Source organism: Pristiophorus japonicus, chromosome 10, assembly GCF_044704955.1.
Source record: "Pristiophorus japonicus isolate sPriJap1 chromosome 10, sPriJap1.hap1, whole genome shotgun sequence".
Taxonomy (NCBI): Eukaryota; Metazoa; Chordata; class Chondrichthyes; family Pristiophoridae; genus Pristiophorus; species Pristiophorus japonicus.
This window is the reverse complement of record NC_091986.1, coordinates 89,092,771-89,111,617: the sequence shown is the minus strand read 5'-3', so window position 1 is coordinate 89,111,617 and position 18,847 is coordinate 89,092,771.

Sequence of the window (18,847 nt, the reverse complement as noted above, 5' to 3'; positions counted from 1 at the left end):
AAATTTGTAGGAATGTGCAACGTGTTCCCATGGTATAATCACAGTGTGATTTACCCGATTTGCATTATAGCCTATTGTGGGGAAAATTTAAGGAAGGTTTTATCTTAACATTAAAAAATGAGTTTATAAGACTTTATAACTTTATAGTAGCATTGTCTTCTCTGAGTTAAAAGGTCATGGATTCAAGTTCCAAACCAGAGATTTGAGCACATAATCCAGACTGATACTTCAGTGCAATACTGAGGTAATACTTCACTGTCATCTTTCAGAATGGATATTTAACCGAAGCCCCGTCCGCTTTCTCGGCTGGATGTAAAACATCCCATCGTACTATTTTGAAGAAGAGCAGGGGAGTTCTCCTGATGTCCTGGCCAACAATTATCCCTCAACCAACATCACTAAAACAGATTATCCGATCATTATCATATTGCTGTTTATGGGAGCTTGCTGTCTGCAAATTGCCACGTTTCCTTACATTATAATAGTAACAGCACTTCAAAGTCATCATAGGCATCATAGGTAGTCCCTCGAAATCGAAGAAGGCTTGCTTCCACTCTAAAAGTGAATTTTTAGGTGACTGAACAGTCCAATATGAAAATTACAGTCTCTGTCACAGGTGGGACTGGCAGTCGTTGAAGGGAAGGGTGGGTGGGACTAGGTTGCTGCACGCTCCTTCCACTGCCTGTGCTTGGTTTCTGCATGCTCGCAGCGACGAGACTCGAGGTGCTCAGCGCCCTCCCAGATGCTCTTCCTCCACTTAGGGCGGTCTTTGGCCAGGGACTCCCAAGTGTCAGTGGGGATGTTGCATTTTATCAAGGAGGCTTTGAGGGTATTCATGAAACGTTTCCTCTGCCCACCTGGGGCTCGCTTGTCGTGTAGGGTTCCGAGTAGAGCGCTTGCTTTGGGAATTTTGTGTTAGGCATGCAAACAATGTGACCCGCCCAACGGAGCTGGTCGAGTGTAGTCAGTGCTTCGATGCTGGGGAGATTGGGCTGATCGAGGACGCTAACTTTGGTGCATCTGTCCTCCGAGGGGATTTGCAGGACCTTGTGGACTTCATTGGCAGTAAAGCACTTTGGGTCATTCTGGGGCCATAAAATGCATTATATAAATGTAAGCTCTTTGCTTTCCTATCGTGCGCAATGTACTATAATACGCAGGCCTAGTTTTTTTGACAGGCTCTATTTTAATTCTGGTCATAATCCCATTGTTGGTGATAAAATAATACCAAACTGAACAAGTATACTGTATAGTACAAAATATTTCCATTTTTCTACTAAATCAAAGTTGTACTGCTATAAGAACATAAGAATTAGGAACAGGAGTAGGCCATCTAGCCCCTCGAGCCTGCTCCGCCACTCAACAAGATCATGGCTGATCTGGCCGTGGACTCAGCTCCACTTACCCGCCCGCTCCCCATAACCCTTAATTCCCTTCTTGGTCAAAAATCTATCAATCTGTGATTTGAATACATTCAATGAGCTAGCCTCAACTGCTTCCTTGGGCAGAGAATTCCACAGATTCACAACCCTCTGGGAGAAGAAATTCCTTCTCAACTCGGTTTTAAATTGGCTCACCTGTATTTTGAGGCTATGCCCCCTAGTTCTAGTCTCCCCGACCAGTGGAAACAACCTCTCTGTCTCTATCTTGTCTATCCCTTTCATTATTTTAAATGTTTCTATAAGATCACCCCTCATCCTTCTGAACTCCAACGAGTAAAGACCCAGTCTACTCAATCTATCATCATAAGGTAACCCCCCTCATCTCTGGAATCAGCCTAGTGAATCGTCTCTGTACCCCCTCCAAAGCTAGTATATCCTTCCTTAAGTAAGGTGACCAAAACTGCACGCAGTACTCCAGGTGCGGCCTCACCAATACCCTGTACAGTTGCAGCAGGACCTCCCTGCTTTTGTACTCCATCCCTCTCGCAATGAAGGCCAACATTCCATTTGCCTTCCTGATTACCTGCTGCACCTGCAAGCTAACTTTTTGGGATTCATGCACAAGGACCCCCAGGTTCCTCTGCACCGCAGCATGTTGTAATTTCTCCCCATTCAAATAATATTCCCTTTTACTGTATTTTTTCCCAAGGTGGATGACCTCACATTTTCCGACATTATATTCCATCTGCCAAACCTTAGCCCATTCGCTTAACCTATCTAAATCTCTTTGCAGCCTCTCTGTGTCCTCTACACAACCCGCTTTCCCACTAATCTTTGTGTCATCTGCAAATTTTGTTACACTACATTCTGCCCCCTCTTCCAGATTATCTATGTATATTGTAAACAGTTGTGGTCCCAGCACCGATCCCTGTGGCACACCACTAACCACCAATTTCCAACCCGAAAAGGACCCATTTATCCCGACTCTCTGCTTTCTGTTCGCCAGCCAATTCTCTATCCATACTAATACATTTCCTCTGACTCCGCGTACCTTTATCTTCTGCAGTAACCTTTTGTGTGACACCTTATCGAATGCCTTTTGGAAATCTAAATACACCACATCCATCGGTACACCTCTATCCACCATGCTCGTTATATCCTCAAAGAATTCCAGTAAATTAGTTAAACATGATTTCCCCTTCATGAATCCATGTTGTGTCTGCTTGATTGAACTATTCCTATCTCGATGTCCCGCTATTTCTTCCTTAATGATAACTTCAAGCATTTTCCCCACTACAGATGTTAAACTAACCGGCCTATAGTTACCTGCCTTTTGTCTGCCCCATTTTTTAAACAGAGGCGTTACATTAGCTGCTTTCCAATCCGATGGTACCTCCCCAGAGTCCAGAGAATTTTGGTAGATTGTAACGAATGCATCTGCCATCTCTTTTATTACCCTGGGATGCATTTCATCAGGACCAGGGGACTTGTCTACCTTGAGATCCATTGCTGTCCAGCACCAACCCCCTAGTGATAGTGATTGTCTCAAGGTCCCCCCTTCCCACATTCCCGTGACCAGCAATTTTTGGCATGGTTTTTGTGTCTTCCACTGTGAAGACCGAAGCAAAATAATTGTTTAAGGTCTCAGCCATTTCCACATTTCCCATTATTTAATCCCCCTTCTCATCTTCTAAGGGACCAACATTTACTTTAGTCACTCTTTTCCGTTTTATATATCGGTAAAAGCTTTTACTATCTGTTTTTATGTTTTGCGCAAGATTACTTTCGTAATCTATCTTTCCTTTCTTTATTGCTTTCTTAGTCAGTCTTTGCTGTCGTTTAAAATTTTTCCAATCTTCTAGTTTCCCACTAACCTTGGCCACTTTATACACATTGGTTTTTAATTTGATACTCTTCTTTATTTCCTTGGTTATCCACGGCTGGTTATCCCTTCTCTTACCGCCCTTCTTTTTCACTGGAATATATTTTTGTTGTGCACTATGAAAGAGCTCCTTAAAAGTCCTCCACTGTTCCTCAATTGTGCCACCGTTTAGTCTGTGTTCCCAGTCTACTTTAGCCAACTCTGCCCTCATCCCACTGTAGTCCCCTTTGTTTAAGCATAGTACGCTCATTTGAGACACTACTTCCTCACCCTCAATCTGTATTACAAATTCAACCATACTGTGATCACTCATTCCGAGAGGATCTTTTACTAGGAGATTGTTTATTATTCCTGTCTCATTACACAGGATCAGATCTAAGATAGCTTGTTCCCTTGTAGGTTCTGTAACATACTGTTCTAAGAAACAATCCCATATGCATTCTATGAATTCCTCCTCAAGGCTACCCCGTGCGATTTGATTTGACCAATCGATATGTAGGTTAAAATCCCCTATGATTACTGCCGTTCCTTTTTCACATGCCCCCATTATTCCCTTGATTATTGTCCGCTCCACCGTGAAGTTATTATTTGGGGACCTATAAATTATGCGCACCAGTGACTTTTTCCCCTTACTATCTCTAATCTCCACCCACAATGATTCAACATTTTGTTCATTAGAGCCAATATCGTCTCTCACAACTGCTCTGATATCATCCTTTATTAACAGAGCTACCCCACCTCCTTTCCCTTCTTGTCTATCTTTCCGAATTGTCAGATACCCCTATATGTTTAATTCCCAGTCTTGGCCACCCTGCAACCACGTTTCTGTAATGGCCACCAAATCATACCCATTTGTAATGATTTATGCCGTCAACTCATTTACTTTGTTTTGAATGCTGCGTGCGTTTAGGTAAAGTACTATATACCTTCAGATACTATATCACTTTAATTTTATTAATCTTTCATCTACTTTACAACAACACAATTAAGTTTGTACTGTATACCTATGATATTTATAATTTTTTAGAAAAGTTTAACTTGTATGTTTTAAAGAGTAACAACCCCTTCGTAGTGCTGTAGGTAGTAATTCAATCACAAGGGTTGGCTGACATTCATAAACTACCAACTGTTGCTGTTGTTTGTGGTTTCATCAGAACAGCTTGATTGAATTACCATCTTGTAACTCATTGCCAGCCATCTGGTATCCTATATGGAGTATTACAGTATTTAAAAGCACCCATTTCTACTCCATTTTATTCTATGTAAACTAATTCATTCCTTTTAGATGTTACACAGAACTGTGCCATTGAAAAACAAAAGCAACAGGCATCAATGCTCATTACTTAATTCAAAAATAACAGATGAAAACATCGTTTCTTCATATATTCTGACGAAGAGATTTTATCTATAACATTAAAAATCTTGTGTCCAGTGTGCATTGGTAGAGTGCGTAAAGTGTCCGTCACACACACCAACAGATTGCTTATCATACTAGAAATTTTGGTGGCTGAAATGTTACCAATGAACAAACAGCAAACTGGAAAAGAAACCTTTAAGCAGGGTAACAACCAATAAAATCATTTAAAATATTTAGTAAAAGGGCATTTGGGCAGCACCTTGCTCTTTCAGTAACCCAAAGGATATAATGCCATAAGTATAATTTCTAGTGTAATGCATAAAAGTCAAAATGAAGCACAACAAAAGAATGACAGCTTTCACAACCTCAGAACGTCCCAAAGTGTTTCGCTTGAAGTAGTTTTGAAGTGTAGGGAACGCGGCAGCCAATTAGCACACAGCACGGTTGCACAAACAGCAACAACAACAACGTGTATTTATATAGTGCCTTTAACATGGTGAAACGACCCAAGGCGCTTCACAGGATTATTATGAGATTAAAAATTTGACACCGAGCTGCATAAGTAGAAATTAGCGCAGGTGACCAAAAGCTTTGTCAAAGAGGTATGTTTTAAGGAGCACCTTGAAGGAGGGGAAAGAGAGGAAGGGAAGCGGAGAGATTTAGGCAGGGAGTCCCAGAGCTTGAGACCTAGGCAACAGAAGGCATGCCCACCATGATCAAGTGATTATAATCAGGGATGCTCAAGAGGGCAGAATTAGAGAAGCGCAGACATCTCGGGGGGTTGTGGAGCTGAAGGAGATTACAGAGATAGAGAGGGGCGAGGCCATGGGGTGGATTTGAAAATAAGGATGAAAATTTTGAAATCGAGGCGTTGCCTAACCAGAAGCCAATGTCGGTCAGTGAGCACAGGGGTGATGGGTGAGCGGGACTTGGTGAGAGTTAGGACACGTGCAGCCGAGTATTGGATCACCTCCAGTTTACGTAGGGTAGAATGTGGGAGGCCAGCCAGGAGTGCGTTGGAATAGTCAAGTCTAGAGGTAACAAAGACATGGATAAGGGCTTCAGCAGCGAATGAGCTGAGGCAAGGATGGAGATGGGCAATGTTACAGAGGTGGAAATAGGCGGTCTTAATTATGCTGCAGATATTAGGTCGAAAGCTCATTTCAGGGTCACATATGACAGCAAGGTTGCAAACAATTTGGTTCAGCCTCAGATAGAGGTTAGGGAGAGGGATGGACTCAGTGGCTGAGGAATGGAGTTTGTGGTGGGGACCAAAATCAATGGCTTCCCAATATTCAATTAGAGAAAATTTCTGCTCATCCAGAACTGGATGTCGGACAAGCAGTGTGACAATTTAGAGACCATGGAGGGGTCGAGAGAAGTGGCATTGAGATAGAGCTGGGTGTCAACAGCGAACATGTGGAAACTGATGCTGTGTTTTCAGAAGACGTCGCCAAGGGACAACATGTAGATGAGAAATAGGAGGGGACCAAAGATAGATCATTGGGGAATACCAGAGGTAATGATGCAGGATGGGAAGAAAAGCCAATGCAGGTGATTCTCTGATTGGATCGATAAGAATGGAACCAAGCAAGTGCAGTCCCAGCCAGCTGGACGATGGTGGAGAGGCATTGGAGAAGGCTAGAGTGCTCAACTGTGTCAAAGGCTGCAGACAAGTCAAGAAGGACAAGAAGGGATAGTTTACCTTTGTCACAGTCACAAAGGATGTCTTTTGTGACTTTGATGAGAGCTGTTTCGATACAGTGGCTGGTGTGGAAACCAGATCTGAGGGATTTAAACATGGAATTGCAGAAAGATGGGCAGGGATTTGGGAGGCGACAACACATTCAAGGAATTTGTATTTGTGTTGAACGATGGACAAGGTCCCAAGTGGCTTCCCGGCACTGTTGTGGCCAAAGACGGGAGTAGGGTGTTTCGGGTCAAACTTTCAAATGGACTCATTCACCGGAAACACTTGGACCAAATCAAACTCAGATTCATGGACTATACTGAGCAACCCACATTGGACCCTACCTTCTTTGATCCCCCAACATACACACCAGGGGCAAACAACACCGCGGTTGACCACGATGCAGAACCCATCACCCGCAGCAGCCCAGCAGGACTCACCACACCAGGCAGCCCAGCAAGGCCAGCTGCACAGCAGCCCAGCGAGGGCCTAACAAACGATTCACCCAAAACCAGCATTTGCACCGAGATGATCAACCAGGGAAAGAAAGGCCCCAGATTGACTCACATTGTAAATAGTTACACAATTGACTTTGGGGGAAGAGTGTTGTTTTATATGTAAGCTTGTAAATACCTTGTGTAACCACCAGAGGGCTCATCCTCTGGAGTCCCAAGAGATCCCACAATCCCTTGGGAGCACCTGTACTTAAGGAGGCCTCACAAGCTGGAGAGCCAGTCTGGAGACCTGCAATAAAAGACTAAGGTCACACTTTACCTTGAGCTCACAGTATGTAGTGAGACTCTTCATTCATACATAACAGCCACCTCTTGACATTTAACAACATTACCATTGCCGAATCCCCACCATCAACATCCTGGGGGTCACCATTGACCAGAAACTTAACTGGACAGCCACATAAATATTGTGGCAGCAAGAGCAAGTCAGAGGCTGGATTTTCTACAGCGAGTGTCTTATCTACTGACTCCCCAAAGCTTTTCCACCATCTGAAAGGCAGAAGTCAGGAGTGTGATGGAATAGTCTCCGCTTACCTGGATGAGTGCAGCTCTAGCAACACTCAAGAAGCTCGACACCATCCAGGACAAAGCAGCCCACTTGATTGGCACCCCATCCACCACCTTAAACATTCACTCCCTCCACCACCGGTGCACCGTGGCAGCAGTGTGTACCATCTATAAGATGCACTTCAGCAACTTGCCAAGACTTCTTTGACAGTACCTCCCAAACCTGTGACATCTATCACCTAGAAAGACAAGAGCAGCGGGCGCCTGGGAGCACGTTCATCTGCAAGTTCCCCTCCAAGTTACACACCCTCCTGACTTGGAAATATATTGTCGCTGGGTCAAAATCCTGGAACTCTCTACCTAGCAGCATTGTGGGAGTACCTTCACCAAAAAGACTGCAGTGGTTCAAGAAAGCAGCTCACCATCACCTTCTCGAGGGCCATTAGAGATGGGCAATAAATGCTGGCCTTGTCCACATCCCAGGAACTAATTTTTTTTAAAGCACAGCAAGGTCCCCTAAATAGCAACAAGATAAATAACCAGATAATCTGTTTTAGTGATGTTAGTTGAGAGGTAACTATTAGCCAGGACACTGTGAGATGTTCTCAGCTCTTCTTTGAAATAGTGCTGTGGGATCTTTTATGTCCACCTGAGAGGGCAGACTGGTCTTCAGTTTAACATGTCATCTGAAGGATGGCACCTACCAATAGTGCAGCATCCCCTCAGTACTGCACTAGAGTGTCAACTGAGATTTGTACTCAAGTCTCTGGAGTGGGACTTTAACCCACATCACTCTGATTCAGAGGCAAGATTGCCTACCACTGAGCCAAGGCCGACACTTCAATCCTACTTTTAATCCTGGACACTGGGGTCAATGCAACTCATTTTACAGAATTTTGAAGTAAGCTACATAACTTGACCTTCATAACAAAGTTTGAAGAAAATGCGTTTCTAATTATTTATACAGTGGTACCTGCATTTTATGGTTGACTTATGGAACATAACATATTTGCTTACTACAGTGGAAATGCAATGAAGCATACAGCCTATGTGAAAACAAGAACCTATCTAGTTCTAACGCTACAGTAAACATAAGGGTTGGTTTGTAAAAAAAATGCTACCTATGCATAAGTGGCATTTAGATGTGTGAATAGTTTCTTCTTATCAGTGACTTCGCACAGTATCTGTAAAAGTGGTGCTGCTCAGAACCTCACCAACAATCTGATGAGAAAGAGGACAGGAACATCTGCTTGTGATGCCTCAGGGAATTTCAATATTGTTATCTAAATTGGTCCTGAAACTTGCCAACTCATTTGGGAAACTGGGGAAAGTTTAACTAAAAATAAATCTTTTGTATCAACTATTGCTTCATCAAGTGTTTTGTCAATTGTTACCCTATACTTTCTAAAAGAGTGTTAAACCTGTATTCTAATGTTACACAGTGACAACATTCTATAGAAGAAAGAAAGAAAACACTTGCATTTATTTAGCACCTTTCACAACCTCAGGACGTTGCAAAATACTTTGCAGCTAATGTACTTTTGAAGTGTAGTCACTGTTGTAATGTAGGAAACATGGCAGTCAATCTGCGCACAGCAAGCTCCCTCAAATAGCAATGAAATAAATGACCAGATTATCTGTTTTAGATGTTGGTTGAGGGATAGATATTGGCCAGAACACCAGGGGAACTCCTCTACTCTTCTTCAAATAGTACTATGAGATCTTTTTTGTCTATCTGGGAGGGCAGAAAATAGCACCTCCGACATTGCAGCACTCCCTCAGTACTTCACTTCAGTATCAGCCTAGATTTTGTACTCAAATCACTGTAGTGGGACATGAAGCTACAATCTTTTGACTTAGAGGTGAGAATGCTACCAACTGAGCCACGGATGACATGGCTAAAAGAATGGTTTTATTTATTTTGCAACATCTCTTCAGATCTTTTATGGCACATGGCTTTCCTTGGGGTAAAGCTGGAGAGGGGGATGGGGGCAGGGATGTGGATGGTGGGAAGGGAAGAGGGGAGGGGGGGAAGGGGGGATGCAGATGACCTCTGTCGTTGACGGTCATTGAAAATGAGTTGCACTCTGTACCCAAACATCCAGGATCCCAGGCGATCTACTGTTTGATTCATCCATCCACCTGCTTGTGGTGTTGGTTTTCCTGATAGCTTGTTTGAGATCAGAAATCTCCTCTGGTTCCTATCTGCTAATGGTATTGTAGAAACAAAGCAGAAAGTTTTCCTCGAGACATTACTTACTTCTAGCAATAATGTAAACACATTCTAAGAAAAGACCTTGAGGACGTGACCAGAATTAGTGATCAGAAAAAGTCTTGCTGTGCTTACAAAGCTGCCAACATGCTGCAAGCAGAGGAAATCATCACCCCCACTTGGTATACGGAGGTTTGTGGATGGAAGCTCATGTCCCACTATTCTGACTCAGTTGGTACACTAAGAAATCGCTGTTAGAATAATCACATTAGTTGCTTTTACGCCAGGCTTCTCCCTTGGTTTGAGACTGTTGCGCAACCAGATGATGAAAAATACAAAGCAATATATATCAGTGAAATTGTTTTAACTCCACCTGCACCACTCCACCATTTGAAACACTGGACACAATGGCCTAAAAATTGGTTGTCCCGAATTCAGGAGTAAACCCAGCGGCAATTGCAAACCACTGCGACAAAACTGATTATGTATGTGGATCCTATGAAATTGGTTCTCTTGCATCATCAGGCCTTGACTGGCATGCTGGTGATGCCAATCGTGTCCCAAGAGGCACTGCACTGGTCGTGAAGAGGATGGAGATCAGCCGATGGGTGTACGGGAGGGGAGATCGAGAGGCGGGAGGGGTAGCAGTAGCAGATCAAATGTGGTCGGGTGGAATGCTCCTGCTCCTTCTGACTACACATGCAGGTAAACTTCTCTTTTTGGTGGCAGCCTCCAGCAGCCCCATTACAGATGGTTGGTTTGCCTGCTGTAAGCTGGTGTAAGTGAGAACACTGACTGCAGCATGCACGCTCACACTGCGATTAGGCGCTAACCTTTTTGGGAATAGGCTTGAAACAGGCCTTGGGACCATCGGGACTACTAAAGAATCCCCTAACCACTATTGCATGTGGCGAATACCCAGCATGGAAGGAGCATGTTCACGCCATATACCCTTTAATGCCTGAAAAATGGGCGCTGTAGAGGCAGAACCTGTTTAAAGCATTTGATACAACAACTGGAACTGGACAATACAATCATTTGATGTGAAATAAATTTCCACCAAAGCTGCAAAAAGATTGATTAACAAACTTTGCACATGACCAATACTGTGTCAGCTGATAGCTGCAAAGGAAAGGCTTTGGGCGACTCAGTCCAGACTGGAGATACATTGAAATTGAATATTTTCCCAGATGTTAAAGACACTTTTGCTTGAAGGGTTTCCAGCTGGAATTCATTAATACTTTCATCTTCAGAAGATATACAGATTTTTTTTAATCCAGCCTGTTTTTCATCTAGTCTAGGATTACAGTATTGGGTACCCTATATAATCCTTTTGACAGTTTTTCTTAAAAGTATGTCAGCCATGGATCAGTGGTAGCACTCTCACCTCTGAGGCAGAAGGTCATGGGTTCTTCTGATTCCAGAGGCTTGAGCACATAATCTAGGCTGACACACCAGTGATGAACTAAGTGAGTGCTGCACTGTCAGCGATGCTGCCTTTCCAATGAGATGTTAAACTGAGGCCCCGTCTGACCTCCCAGATGGATGTAAAAGATCCCATGTCACTATTCCAAAAACAGCGGCGGTCTTCTCCCAGGTGTCCTGATGAAGACACGTGTGCCGGGAATTTCCTTGGCCTTCTTAGCACATGTCATGTCTCGAATTATTCATATACACTATCCCAAAATGTTATTTTCTGAAAGAAATCTATCTAATTTGCATTTGAATTAATTAATACTACTGCCTCCACCGTCTACCAAAAGTCTAATCCATAGATTGACCACTCGCTCACTGAAATATTGGCCCCAGTATTAACTTGGAAGCACGTTCGGTGTGGGGGGAGTCCGATAACGGGTGGGAAACCCGGCAGGAATTTCAACTGGTTTGTCAGTGGCTTTTTAATGCAGCCACCTCATTATCATTTTCATTTCAGGTTTGGCGCCGACTGAGTGACTGCGGCCATGGCGCGGACCTGCATCAAGCGTTCTCAATTCCAGCATTTAAAGGGACAATCCAAAGATGGAATGTGGAGGAGTAAGAGCTTTGTCACAGAGACAGCAATTGTAGGCAATGAACTCAGGACACTAAAAGGCTGCACCCTGCTTTAATGGTGCATTGTTTGATGTACTGCTGGGGGCAGTGAGGAGCCGGGGAGAGATATTCTTCTCCCACAATGGGAGGAAGAAACCTGTTGCTGCAACAAAGAATGCATGGCTGGAGGTAGCCAAGGAGGTCAGCAGTAGGAGCATTGTGCCACACTCCTGGATTCAATTCAAGAAGGGCTTTAATGACAGAACCTGGTCAGGAAAGGTGTGTACAATTACACATTCATCTACATCCTGCTGCGTGCATCATCCCATCCCCTCACTCTGTCTTGTCAAGCCTACTCCATCACATCACGCCTCACACCCACTTACCTTGCAAGCACACCTATCTTCTCTTTCTGTGCATTTCCTCAAATCTCCATCTATCCATCCACCACTGCCACTCGCCCTCATCCCTATTCAGTTTCATGCCTCTCTCTCCCTGATAGTCACCTTCACCAAATGCACTACAGCCCTCAAGTGAACACATGCCATTACACTCACTCATAGGTCTGTTTTTTCCCCCGATAAGAGAGCGCAAAACACAAGGGAAAGGGAGCGAACTGGATTTGGTCCTCCATAGCTGACAACTGCTGAAGAGGAAGCGCTGGAGATCAGTCCACAAGTGAGCAAGAGCGGACAGTGGTGGCAGCGACAGCTATGGTGAGTCTGCATCGGAGGGCATAGCCCTCTCCAAGCTCTGCTCAGCAGCACACAGATGCTGTAGCTCGGGGGCCATCAATGAAAAGGATAATCATTGAGGGGCAACAGAATATCTCGACATACTGTCAGGCCTTCAACATACACTGTCAATAATTGCAGAGAGAATGCAGGAGTCCAGCTCATGCATGAGTGAGTTGATGTTGCAGTGCATTGCGAGGATGTCTTCTTCCATGGATAGTATGGCCAACTCTGTGGAACATCAATCACAGCAATCAAATGAATCCATGCAGATCATGTCTGCCATCTTTAAAGGATGACAGACACCTTATCCTTGGCCTTGCAGCACATCAGTGATCTGCACCAAGCTGCTCCCCAGCAGAGTGCAACGAGTGAAGCGTGGATGGCGCACAAGAGGGATGATGGCGAAAGGGGACATGGAAGTGGGGACTCCACTAAAAGCTGTCCAACTTCTCACCCGTATTCTCCCCCACCCCCTCAGCCAGTATCTGACATGCTGCCTCCTCTCCCGATGGCCGAGTCGGCCCCTGCACAGTTGCAGGTAGAGCAATCTATGGCTGAGCCCGCACAGGCTCCAAAACCCAGAGGTCATTAGTTAAGAGCATCTCAGCAGCCAGAGCAGTGATCGCAGCAGACTACCTCTACCTCTTCTGAAGCCACAGGGGTTGCACCACATAGGAGCAGTAGGAAAAGAAAGAGTAAAGAATTGTAGTTGCACAAGGGTATGAACAGGGGTGTGTGATAAAATGTTATGTTGTTAAGTTTCCCTTCTTTCGAAGAATCACATAACATTTATTATTTTGGGTGTACCGGTCTTGGCTTCATTGGTTGGGTTCCTCATGGGTGTCAGGCCAAGTTTGAAGGGGGTATCCTTTGTCTCCGACTAGGCACCCCTTACGTCTGCTTGCAGCTCCAAAGAGGACAAGGAGCTTGGACTGTTGCAGGATGAAAGCATCTTGGCAGCTCCCCAGGAATCTGGTGCACTCCTGCTGCATATTGATGGGGCAGAACCTCTTATGGTTTACGAATACACCTGGTTGATCTGGGGGTGCACGGATTGCCAGCTGTGTGCAGTCAGTGAACCTCTGCATCTGTGGGAAGCCAGCCAAAGAGGCAGAACTGAACGCCCACTCATTCTGACTGGCGTCATCACAGGTGAAGTTAGCATAATGCCGGACCTGGCAAACAACCCATCAGCCAACTGGAAGACACATAATATGTCTCTGGTAGAGCCCTGGAAGGATCTGGAAGCAAACAAGTTGAGGGAGATGATCACTTTCACAGCCACTACTAATGTGTGGCCATCAGGTCTACCAGGGAGCAGCTCTTCTTCTAGTAGGGTGTGGGTGTCTGCCACCACCTGATGTGACAAACTGAGCGTCCGGAAGCACTGCTCTTCCATGAGGTTAAGGAAGCTAAGCCTCTGCCTTGCTACCCTGTTACATGTGTAGTGCCTCCTGTGAGCTCGACCTCTCTGCTGCTCTATTCTCTGCTCACCACCTGCAGGTCTCTCGACAGCAGGCTGCCGGTGATGGTCACCCTGATCCGAGCTCCAATCTAAGGAAGCAAAGGCACCAACCACCCTGATCTGAGTTTCAAAATGTTCAAACTTTAGAAACTAACCTCTCACTACACGTAGTGTGAACAAACCCATTCCCAGGTAAGAAAGCAGCTGTCAGCACTGACTATTTATTGCAGTATTTGCCTGATTTTTAATAAGCCCTTGAATTTGCTTTCTGTTCTGGCCTTGGTTGCAATGGCGAGTTTGAGGAATTCCGGGAAACCATTAAATTTCAAAAGGTGTTGAAATGTTACTGCAATGAATTGATTTGCAAATTTAAATTGGCAACCTGCCTTTCTGGAAGGGGTTAGCCTATTGTGTCTGGGTTAAACACGGAAATCGGGATTTTGCCATCTTAGGCCCCCACCCACACTTAAACTTGTTGTGTAAGGAGAAAGAGTTAGACTGAACACTGTGAGCTCAACGTAAAGTGTGACCTTAGTCTTTTATTGCAGGTCTCCAGAGTGCCTCTCCAACCTGTGAAGCCTCCTTAAATACCTCTGCTCCCAAGGGATTATGGGATCACTTGGGACTCCAGGGGATGAGCCCTCTGGTGGCTGTACAGAATAAATACAAGTCCACATATATAACAACCATCCCCCACGCAAAGTCAATAGTGTAACTATTTACAATGTGAGTCGATCTGGGGCCCTTCTTGCACTGGTTGATCATCTCGGTGTGAAAGCTGGTATTGTTGAATCATTTGTTGGGCCCTCGCTGGGCTGCTGTACAACTGGTCTTGCTGGGCTGCCTGGTGTGTTGGGCCCTGTAGGGCTGCTGTGGATGATGGGTTCTGCTTCGTGGTCAACCGTGGTGCCGGTTGCTACTGGTGTGTATGTTGGGGGATCAAAAAAGGTAGGGTCCAAGGTGGGTTGCTCAGGATAGTCTGTGAATCTGAGTTTGATTTGGTCCAAGTGTTTCCAGTGAATGAGTCCATTTGAAAGTTTGACCCGAAACACCCTGCTCCCCTCTTTGGCCATGACAGTGCCGGGAGGCCACTTGGGACCTTGTCCATAATTTAATACATATACAGGATCATTGATTTCAATCTTGCGTGATACATTTGCGCTATCATGGTATGCACTTTGTTGAAGCCGCCTGCTCTCTACCTGTTCATGTAGATCAGGGTGAACTAACGAGAGCCTTGTCTTAAGTGCTCTTTTCATGAGCAGTTCAGCAGATGGGATCCCAGTGAGTGAGTGGGGTCTCGTGCTGTAGCTAAGCAGGACTCAGGATAGGCAAGTCTGCAGTGAGCCTTCAGTTATCCTCTTCAAAACTTGCTTGATGGTTTGCACTGTTCTCTCTGCCTGACCTGGACGCTGGTTTAAACGGGGCAGATGTGACATGTTTGATCCCGTTACGGATCATGAATTCTTTGAACTCCGCACTGGTAAAACATGGCCCGCTGTCGCTCACCAGGACATCGGGTAAGCCGTGAGTGGCAAACATAGCCCGCAGGTTTTCAGTAGTGGCAGCGGATGTGCTAGCCGACATTATTTCACATTCAATCCACTTGGAGTACCCGTCTACAACCACAAGGAACATTTTACCCAAGAACGGGCCTGCATAGTCGATGTGTACCCTAGACCACGGTTTGGAGGACCAAGACCATAAACTTAGCGGCCCCTCCCTGGGTACATTGTTTAACTGCGAGCATGTATTACATCTGTGAACACAGGACACTAAGTCCGCATCAATACCGGGCCACCACACGTGGGATCTGGCTATCGCTTTCATCATTACAATGCCTGGGTGGGTACTGTGGAGGTCATTGATGAAGGTGTCTCTGCCCTTCTTGGGGACCACTACCCGATTGTCACACAGAAGGCAGTCTGCCTGTATAGACATTTCATCTTTGCGCCGCTAGAAAGGCTTTATCTCTTCCTGCATTTCCACTGGGAAACTGGACCAACTCCCGTGAATCACACAGTTTTTGACTAGAGATAATAAGAGGTCCTGGCTTGTACAGGTTTTGATCTGCCGGGCAATGACGGGTGATTGCTCACTCTCAAATGCTTCCATAACCATGGCTAGATCTGCGGCCTACGCCATTTCCACCCCCGTGGTGGGCAATGGCAGCCTACTGAGAGCACAGTTTTCTGTGCCTGGTCTGTGGCGGACAACGTGAGCGCCCATCTCTACATGCGGGCCGATGTGTTGGTATTTATCCCTTTACTCTCGGAAAACAGGGATATAAATGGCTTATGGTTAGTTTCCAATTCGAATTTTAGCCCAAACAGGTATTGATGCATTTTCTTTACCCCATAGACACACGCTAACGCTTCTTTTTCAATCATGCTGCAGGCTCTCTCAGTCTTAGACAGACTCCTGGATGCGTAAGCAACCGGTTACAGTTTCCCGAAATCATTAGTTTGTTGCAATACACACCCGACGTCATATGACGACGTATCACATGCTAGTACCAAATGCTTACATGGATCATACAACAGAAGCAATTTGTTTGAGCATAACAATTTTCACGTTTTTACAAAGGCATTTTCTTGGCTTTTGCCCCAAACCCATTCGCCGTCTTTTCATAGTAAGACATGCAGTGGTTCTAGCAGTGTGCTGAGACCCGGTAAGAAGTTAGCAAAGTAGTTCAAGAGTCCCAGAAACGACCGCAGCTCCATCATGTTCTGTGTCCTCGGTGCGTTCTCGATTGCCTCCGTCTTCGCGTTGGTGGGCCTGATGCCGTCCGCCGCAACCCTCCTTCACAAGAACTCCACTTCAGGCGCCAGAAAAACACACTTCGAGCATTTTAAACTGAGCCCCACGCGGTTGAGTCGACTAAAAACCTCCTCCAGGTTCTGCAGGTGCTCGACTGTGTTCCGACCCATGACCAAGATGTCGTCCTGGAAGACCACAGTGTGCGGGACCAACTTCAATAAACTTTCCATGCTTCTCTGGAATATTGCCGCTGCTGATCGGATTCCAAACGGGCATCTATTATAAACAAAAAGCCCTTTGTGCACGTTGATGCAGGTGAGGGCCTTCAATGATTCCTCCAGTTCCTGCGTCATGTAGATCGAAGTCAGATCCAGCTTCGTGATCATCTTTCCTCCCGCTAGCGTTGCAAAGCAGTTGTCGGCCTTTGGTAGTGGGTATTGGTCCTGCAGGGAGAAACGATTGATAGTTACTTTGTAATCGCCACAGATTCTGATGGTGCCGTGTCTCTTGAGGACTGGGACAATAGGACTGGCCCACTCGTTGAACTCAATCGGTGAAATGAAGCCCTCTCATTGCAGCCGGTCTAGCTCGATCTCTACCCTTTCTCTCATCATGTATGGTACTGCTCTCACTTTGTGATGGATGGGTTATGCCCCCGAAATTAGGTGGATCTGTAGTTTTGCTCCTTGGAATTCCCCGATGCCTGGTTCGAACAGCGAAGGAAATTTGTTTAAGAACTGGGCACACTAAGTGTCGTCAGCGGGCGATAGCACTCGGACGTCGCCCCAGTTTCAGCGTATCTTTCCCAGCCAGCTCTTGCCGAGCAGCGTGGGACCATTGCCCGGTATCACCCATAGTGTAGCTTATGCACCGCTCCATCATAGGTGACCTTTATGGTAGCACTGCCGATTACAGGAATCAGTTCTTTCGTGTAAGTTCTTAGTTCCGTGTGAACTGGAGTTAAGACTGGCCTTGAGGCCTTGTTGCACCACAACCTTTCGAAAGTCTTTTTGCCCATGATGGACTGGCTCGTGCTCGTGTCCAGCTCCATTGACACCGAGAGTCCATTTAGTTCAACACTCAGCATTATCGGGGGACAATTCGTGGTGAATGTGTGCACCCCATGTACCTCTGCCTCCTCTATCTGAGGCTCTGGTTCGTCGTGATCATCCGTGGATTTGTCCTCCTCTGCAACATGGTGGTTTGCAGGTTTAACAGGCTTAGCAGCTTGCCTGCACACTCGTTGAAGGTGTCCCATTGTTCCACAGCCCTTGCAAACGTATTCTTTGAATCGGCATGAATGGAAACGATGATCACCCCCGCAGCGCCAACAAGGTGTTAATGGCCTTGCATTCATCACCCTTGATGGTGGACTCTGAGTCATCTGCTGACGTGCAGCTGCAGGTATGTGTGACCTGCCCTGTAGATTACAATTCGAAAACAACATCACTTTGTTCACAGTATTTGTAGCAGCACTTGTGTGCTGAGAGATTTGCTTCGTATTGTCACTCGTGGCAATGAATGCCTGGGCTATCGCTTTGGCCTTACTCAAGGTTGGGGTCTCTACAGCCAAAAGTATGGTTTCGTGGCCAATGCCAAATACAAAAAAGTCTCTGAGCATGTGGTCCAACTGTCCTTCAAATTCGCAATGTCCTGCAAGGCGTCTTAGCTTGGCGACAGAACTCATCACTTCCTGGCCTTCAGACATTTTGTTGGTGTAGAACCGATATCTCGCCATCAGAATGCTTTCCTTCGGTTTCAAATGCTCTCAGACCAGTGTGCACAAATCGTCGTACGATTTCTCCGTGAGTGTTGCTGGAGTGAGCAGATTCTTCATGAGGCCATACGTTGGTGCCCCACAGACGGTGAGGAGGATCGCCTTTCATTTGACAGCACTCTCTTCCCCACCTAGCTTGTTGGCCACGAAGTATTGGTCGAGTCGCTCCACAAAAGTTTCACAATCATTTCCCTCCGAAAATTTCTCCAGGATGCCCACTGTTCTCTGCATCTTTGGGTTCGCTCTTTGTATCTCATCGCCAGTTGTTGTGTAAGGAGAAAGAGTCAGACTGAACACTGAGAGCTCAAAGTAAAATGTGACCTTAGTCTTTTATTGCAGGTCTACAGAGTGCCTCTCCAACCTGTGAAGCCTCCTTAAATACCTATGCTTCGAAGGGATTATGGGATCCCTTGGAACTCCAGGGATGAGCCCTCTGGTGGCTGTACAGAGTAAATACAAGTCCACATATATTACAAAACTCATGTGCCCTTCACTGTTAAAATTTCTCCCATTGTTTCTGAGGATTAGTTTA